The 8,076-nt window shown below is 45.6% G+C and overlaps 1 pseudogene; it reads left to right on the forward strand.

Annotated features, from left to right (window-relative positions):
• The first annotated feature begins 7,112 nt into the window (after positions 1–7,112).
• Positions 7,113–7,230, forward strand: LOC118611038 (annotated as a pseudogene).
• Positions 7,231–8,076: the final 846 nt, after the last annotated feature.

The following is an 8,076-nucleotide window of genomic DNA, read 5'->3' on the forward strand; positions in this document are numbered from 1 at the left end:
TGTGGAATTTCACGTTGGATAGTTCCACACCCCTCTGAGCCTTCCTCGTTTGGAAGGATCGCGTGCTTCCCACAGTCAGCTGGAGCTTTTGTTTCGGTTTTGGTTGGCGTGAGGGAGCAAAGTCTCTGTGTGCCGGAGCGCCCAGGTGGCTCCCCACCGGATGGCAGGAAACACATTCCGGCATTCCGCCTAGCTCACTGGCTCACGCCTCCGTGCCACACCCATCTTCCTGATGCCATCCTCCTTTCCAGGAAAGACTCTCTCTTCCTCCAATTTAAGCTTTCAGTATCACAGACTTTCCACTAGATGGCAAGCCACCACCAGTTTCATTGTGGCCTTAACTATTCTTGTTTACGATGAGCAAGCCCTTGCATTCTTCAAAATGCCCAAGAACCAGCATTAAGATTAGACTCAAAGATATTAAGTCCTTCGAGTTGTAGCTTGGTTTGTAATAAAACACATAGGATGACCAGTTACACCTCAATTGCAGGTAAGCAATTTTTCAGTATAAGTATGCGTCCTGCAATATTTGTGTCCTGCATTTTTATTTGTGCTAAATCTGGCAACCTTGGTGGCAGCGCTTTGCGGGGACATCTGTATTCGCGATAGCTTCTCGGTTCAGGCAGAGATCGTCCAGGAGGCGGCCTCCGCATCTCTGCTCAGCTTTCCCGGCGTCGGGCTCCTGACCAGTCCTGGGTCCACTGTGCGCTCATCTGGTCCTCCCTTCTGCCATTTATAACCCTCACGCAGACCCCACAGTTGCCTGAAAAGAGGCTCTAAAATCTATGGGATTCCTATTATATTTCCTGTTGGCTAAAATTTTCATATTATTAGTTACTCATACATTTCTGAGATAGTCCATTAGAATTTATTTTTAAATGTCTATTTTAACATCACTTGCATAAATGGAACACAGGAAAACAGGCTGCAACAGATAATTTGGCTTTTGTCGCTTCTACTCCAAGTCTTAAATGGTCTTTACTAATTAAAAGTAAGTCTGATTTCCTGGAAATGAAGCAGCTCCTTCATTCACTAAGAAGTGGTGTTATTTTAGTCCACAGGAACAGTCTGGGAGATTGAAGGTTCTTATATTTGTAATTTATTTCATACTATTCTGTTTAAAAATACCCTCTCATCTGAGTTTATCACAAAGTCCTGAGACATAAAGGCAGATACGCATTTTAGTATTCAGTGGGGAGTTACAGGCACTGAGAGTACCGGGTGGACGCAGAATAACAAAATGAGTTTCCATCTCTCTGGGCACTGACCGTCCTGCTGGGGGGTCTGACAACACAAACGGCCAGCTACGCTGCAGGAAGGCAATGCTGGCAGGGCCAGCCTCGAGAACAAAGTGTGGCAGAAGCCCCGAAGGCATGGCAGCCATGTCCACTGGGGCTAAGAACGCTTGAGTCCAAGGCATTACTCATAAAGGAAGAACGGAATTGAAATAAGCAGAGGAGAGCGGAAAGGGCCCTGCAGGCAGAACGGGTAGTGTGCACGGGCCATGGAGACTGGGAAGGTGCTTACGAAGCTGGGAGTGGCGGACCCGAATGCAGAAGATGCCCACGGAGGGACTGCAGTAGAGGACGAGCCTGGCGGGGGAGGGCGGGAAAGGCTGGGATCTGAGCCGTATTCTTTGGGCAACTAGAGAGGCACCAGTAGTTTTAACTTATGGGCATGCCTGGCTCAAAATGGTTTTAGAAAGACAAACGGAAAATAAGATCGGAGGGCTTAGAGAGGGGAAGCAGGGCATCACGAGCGGGCTGCTGGGTGAGTCAAAGTGAGAGGTGGTGAGAGCCTAGGGCTAGGCAATGCGAAGAGAGAGGAGGGTTTGAGGAATATTGAAGAGTCAAGATCAGTGTAATAGGATAGGAAATTAGCTGAAAGGGATTGAAAAGAAAGGGAAGAGGACAAAGATTTGGGTAACCAAGAAATGCTGTTAATTGAGAAAGGAAATGATGGGAATGGAGCGAATTAGGGGGAAGGGAGCCCACTTCGTGTGTGTCGAGGCTGAAGTCCCTGTGGGTACCTGGGTGGGCATGCCTAGGGTCAACAAACAGATAAGGGCCAAAGGAGGCGATCAGGCCTCCTCAGCATGGACCATGCTAGCCGAGGCCGAGAGACCGCACAAAATTTCTCAGGCAGAGCACGTAGCATAAAGCAAAGTGGTCTTCGAATGGACTCATGGGAACACCCACGAAGGAAGCGAGCATGGGGAGGAGAAGGTGGAGCTGAGGTCGACGAGGACTGGCTGAGTGGGGGTGAAAGAGCCGGGAGCACCTTCGGACGGGGGCGGCTGGTCCGGAGAGGAGGTCGGACCAAAAAATAATTGTGCGAATTACATATAACCACCCCCGCTGACAGAGGAGGACGCTGAGGTTTGAATGATTTCCTAACAATGCCAAAACCAAGTCTAGATAAACGTCTTCTGAGTTTGTTTTCCACTTCACTAAGAGCAGATCGAGTCTTACTTCCTAAATGCTAACACATCATTTAAAACACGGAGTCTTAATAAGTAAATGGCTATTTATGACAGCCAATTTTGCGTTTGTTTAATGAGGCCATATGAGGAACTGAAATTGCCCGCTTACTTTACCCAGGCCCTCAGAAAGTTATTAATGATGACGGTAACCATTTATTCAGCACTCATTGTGTAACTCGCTCTCTAATAGGTCATTTCATTTCTCAGCAACCCTATAAGGTGTTAATCATTTGACAGGTGAAAATCTGAGACTCAGAGAGGTTTAAGTATTTGCCCAAAGTTGCAAAAGAAACAAATATTGGACAGGATGTAAACCTATGTCAGGAGGTGCCAACTGCAAGAGGAGACCGCGGAATTTGAGGGCGTCAGAGCGGACTCCTCCTGAAAGACTGCAGGGGGGAGCGCGGGAGTCCACGGGCGGATGGAGAAGTCGCCCCAGTGCTGAGACTCCAGGAGCGGCGGGGACGGAGCGGGCGATCACAGGGAGGACAGGACGCCAGGCAGAAGTCAGCAGCACCTGACGGTGTGGGCGGACGGAGCCGGCGTCAAACCAACTCCAGGTTTTAGAGCCCAGGCCTGGAGGAGTACGATTTACAGGACGCAGAACTCCACGGGGTTGGTTTCTGCCTCATCATCATGGCTGTCTCTGCGTTTGTTACCTTCCCATTTCCTTTCTTGGTCCCCTTGCCTTGGTCAAGTCGCCTCAGGTGCATTCCTCCTGCCCTAGTTTTATCATCCGGGGCTGGAATGTCCACCCACAGAGATCCCCTGGCCCTTTCTGGTGCACTTTCGCCTCCCGGCCACTGATATCCTCCCTTCCAGCAATGCGGTTCCCCGCCCCCGGCCCCTGGCGCCCGTGCCCCAGGCATATTCCAGTCCTTCCAGGACTGAGGCCCCTTCTGACCCGTAAACAAAACAAAGCGAGCATCTACTGTGCCCAAGCGTTCTGTTTCGCCCACTTCTTTATTTCATCTTCTTGCCCATTATTTATTTTGGCTTGACTTTTCTGTTACTTCCTATAACAAGTATTTGAATTGGTGAAATCAGATACTTTTTCATACTCAGCGCGCTAAAAAAAAGATGTCCCCAGGACAAAATTAAAGGACTATGTCAAAAGTTTTAAAAATAAATTCTATACATTCATTTTCCTTTTTTTTTCCAACTACAAAATTCCTCTTTTTCCCCCCTTTATTTAATGCCAGTATTATTTTGTTTCAAGGAGTAAGCCTAGTACTCTCTGCATAAATTTCACCTTCTAGTCAAGATCTTTTAGTTCCCTCTTTCTCTCCCTCTCCCTTCCCTCCCTCCCTCTGCCCCGCCCCCAACCCCAGTCGTTTGAGGCCCTGCTGTGTAAGGAATGACAGATGGCTGTGAAAACCACACCTTATCTTTGTTTCCAGTCTGTCACCTGGCCAAGCTCAATGCTATCACCAAAACTTGTTTATTAATTCCACAAGTGTCACTACCTGCTCCTCCCACTCTCTCAAAAATAATCTGCCTGTCCATATTCTGTTGACTCAATCCTTGCAATTCATGACAAGTCACCTTCAACCTTATGTGGTGAGCACCGACTCAACAAACTCAACAGATCATCTGCTTAAATCCTACAGGTAAACACCAGGCCTTTCTAATCTGCGGTTTCTAACTAACCGGCCGTGAGACGCTAGGCTCACCATCTCCCCTCTCCAGGCTCCATGGTGACAAGTGAGGGTGTCAGAAACAAAGATTCTTAGGGTTCTGTTAACTCCAACACCCCAGCGCAAGCTGATCGCAGTAAGAAAACACTCTTGAACTGGCTGGATTTGTCCCATCCAAGTGTCCGTTCTTATTTGCCTCCCGAATTTCCTCTTCAACCTGACTGTCTGCTTCTGCGACAGCAAGTCTCTCATGCTAGACTTGTGGACTCGACCACACCTCACACTCTGTCACTTTCAGATGAGCTTTCCCCCCACCCCAGGCGGCCAGAGCCCCTCGTCTGGGTGGGAGCAGACTTGGAACCCCAATCTCAGTGCGGCAAACTGACCCAACTCCCACTCTCCTGAATTTCCAGCCACTCTGTTTGGAGGTAATTGCCTCTCTGAAACACACAGATAATTGCCAGGAAAATCCTTATCTGCTCTCTGTGCTCCTAGGGAACTCTGGGGGCCAGACCCAGCCTCTCCTGGCAGAGGGCTCTGCCCTCAGGCCTGTGACTCACATTCCAAGCAGCAGGTCCCTGCAGTTACTCCCTGGGAGCGCCCTCCCCGGCATGGAGAAAGTTTCCGGCGCACGACCCAGCTCTGACCCAGCTCCTTTCTCCACACTTGCCCTGTCCACCCCACCCAGAAAGAATCGACATCGGAGCATCCACTCACCCGCACTCCCTGTGTCTTCCTGGGCACCGCAGCCTCATTTTTTGCAATGTCCTTAGGGGATTCTGCAGACGGAATGGATGCTTTGCCTGATCCTCTTCCCAGGAAGAGGCTAGAGAAATTTCTGCAACGTAACTGTCATTTAAAATGGGCGGATGGGAGGAAGTGGGTCAAAGACTATTGAGCAGAGAGAATGTTCTCGGTACATTTGAATCATGACTGAGTTTGGCAATCGGTTTCTCCTTAGCTCATGCACTTGTAACCTTCGACCCCTCCATACAGCTTAAGAGTTTTAAGAGCACATTAAACAACAGGCATCTCCCGACTCATGCTCATAGCAACTGTGGCTCGAGGGTCACTGAACGGCGTTAGTGATAGAGCCAAATCACCACCACCAAGGTATTTATGCGGTGGATTGAAAATCACGTACATACAAACGTGCACAAATCTCAGTGACCCGTCTTGGGTAAGTGAGGAATGTTCGTGTACATAAAGGGCTGCTGTATCAAAATACTGGATTTCCAATTTGGTCTCATTCACAGCACAGACTATTATGGGTAGAGCAACTCGGGGTCCAGAAGGAAATGAGTCCAGAAAGAGGGGTAGGGCAGTGCATTTAATTTCTTTAGATTTTCAGACTTTTAAACAACTTCTCTGCCAAAGGCCAATTAAAAAAAGATCAGTCATTGTAGGATCAAAATCCACTTTATCTTGTATCATGGATGTAAGATACAAAAAGTTGTTTAAGAGATGGAAAACGAAATTAGGGGAAATAAGTACATCTCAAAGTGTAAGCCTTGGAGATACTAACATGTAGGCTGATCTTACTGAAATCGTTTTAAATGACAGCGACGGAGCATGTCGTGCACAATAAAAATTGTAAGATCATAGTTAACTCTAAGTAAAAAGTTGATGGTGAAAATAAACTCTAAGGAACAGTTTCCTAAGCTGTGTGAGTAGGTAAAAGTAATAAAAAATTTAATGTCAAGTGCACAAAGATAAATCGTTCAGCATGTATCTATAAAATTTTAAGCTCAGAACATGTCACATTTTGGAAAAAGTCTCTAGGGCTGTTGTTGACGTCTCCTGAAGCCACTAAACCTGTGCATGCTTTTGCCTAAAAAACCAACAAAATCTCATATATCTGCTTATGCCTCAAATACAGTTCTGTCCAAAAAGTGTTGGTTAACGGTTGTTTTAATAAAACCTCATAAGAAATTGCTGTGTTTCTAAGACAGTGATGTCAGTCAGGATTAAACTATAAATTGAGTCAAATTCTAGAAATCTGCAGAAGGAAGGGACAGTAAGTGGACATGTACCCAATGATCTGAAACCCAAAGAATAGAAAATTTAGTGATTCAGCTGAGGAAAGATTACTCACACCTAGGTTTTATTTGTTTGATTTTTGGTTTTTGTCTTTAAAACCAAGGACCTAAAGATAGCCAATTCTCTTCTGACTTCCTCAATTAGGTGAGAATAATCCAATCAAATGAATACATATTAATTTCTTTTTTTTTTTTTTTTTTAGGCGAGGCAACCCTTGGTTGACTTCACAGACTGCAAAGACCTTGTCAGCTTACAGTCCCTTATTTTTTATTTTTTTATGCCTACAGCACCTGGTCTTCCTAGGTGGTCTCTCATCCAAGTACTAACCAGGCCCAAACCTGCTTAGCTTCTGAGATCGAACGTGCATATTAAATCACTTAAGACAATTTTAGCCTTACAGAAGTCAGCTTCAGGGGTGCTCAGAAAGCCTCGGCAACTTCAAGCAAAAGAGCAGCCATTCAACCAAAATAATTATTTGCACTTCTATTATTCAGAAGTTATTTTACCTCTCTGGGAAAATTTCCTAAAAAATATAAGGTTGGATATGGCTCTGTTTCAGCCATATGGCCAGTATTTAAATACTGGCTTGAATAAATAATTTAGATTATAATTATTGGTATTCCTGTTAAGAAAAACAAGTTGCTAGTTTACATGTAATTTATATATATACGTATTTATATATATATAAATGTATCATATATTAATAACAAAAAGCTGGCTTTATGAAAATGGTGAAAAGTCGCAATAGAACTTTTCCAAAACTATCTCATTAGATTGTTTAGTAGTGTCAACCTATTTAGAATAAATTAACATTAGCCCCATCTTAATTATGATAGTGAGAACTGTTCCAAAAATTAAACAAGTCGGACATGGTTCCATAGTATAGCACTTAGCACGTCTGCTTTACACACAGATGGTCCTGAGTTTGCACCCCAGTGGGGCCACGGTCCATGGTCTACGACCATGCCACCCTGAACAAGCCCAATCCCATCTGATCTTGAAAGCTAAGCAGGGTTGGGCCTGGTTAGTACTTACACAGAGACCACCTAGGAAGACCAGGTGCTGTAGGCATAAATCAAAAAATAAAATAAATAAATTAAGCAAGCCAACTTACATTTTAGGATGAACTGAAAACCGGGTTACCAAAAGTGGTACAATCACGTCTTATCATCCTTCATTGGATGTAGTATTATTCTTACCTTCGTAGAAAGCTGAAATGCAATTTTACTTTTGAGCCCCGCTAAAGATAAAACAGAAGTAGAACGGGCCGGGCAGGCTATGATGATCCAGCTTGGCAGATGGCTGCGCTGCTGCTGTAGGAGGGCCCGACATGAAAAATAACGTAAAGAATGACCCTGCTAGGAGATCGACGAGCGCACACTGTCAAGCCAGACAGGACTCTGGCGGTTACCTGGTCCGATCTTGCATTTTATACTTAAGGAAACTGACACACGGACAGGCTGAGTCATGGCAGTGTGGTAACTGAGGTACTGTGTCCCCTGACTTGGATCCTAGGACTCTTTCCATCACACCAGGCCGCTTTTCACAAAGAGGACGAAATAGCTGGGAAGATACGTTCACAACAATCCAAGTCAAAACATGAAATCATGAATGGTCTGAGTGGGATTCCCACATCCACCCAAACTAGCCTGTACCTTAACTTATGCGTTCAGTAAAAAAGAAAGTTTGAATGGGATTTTCACCACCCATCAATCCCTTCTAATTTCATATACAACCTCTGATGCCATAACGAGCAGAAAAAACTGCCCAAACTCTCGGAAGTCCTAAGGCGAGAGTCGATGGCCACCATAGCCCAGGGGCCGTCTTGGTCTTTCATGCACCTAAATCGAACATCTTAGCCTCACAGAACTCCATGTTCTGGACTTGTTCAGTGCTTAAAAGTCTGAAGAGAAAACA

The sequence above is a fragment of the Rousettus aegyptiacus genome, unplaced genomic scaffold (assembly GCF_014176215.1).
Source record: "Rousettus aegyptiacus isolate mRouAeg1 unplaced genomic scaffold, mRouAeg1.p scaffold_m13_p_13, whole genome shotgun sequence".
In the NCBI taxonomy this organism is placed as follows: domain Eukaryota; kingdom Metazoa; phylum Chordata; class Mammalia; order Chiroptera; family Pteropodidae; genus Rousettus; species Rousettus aegyptiacus.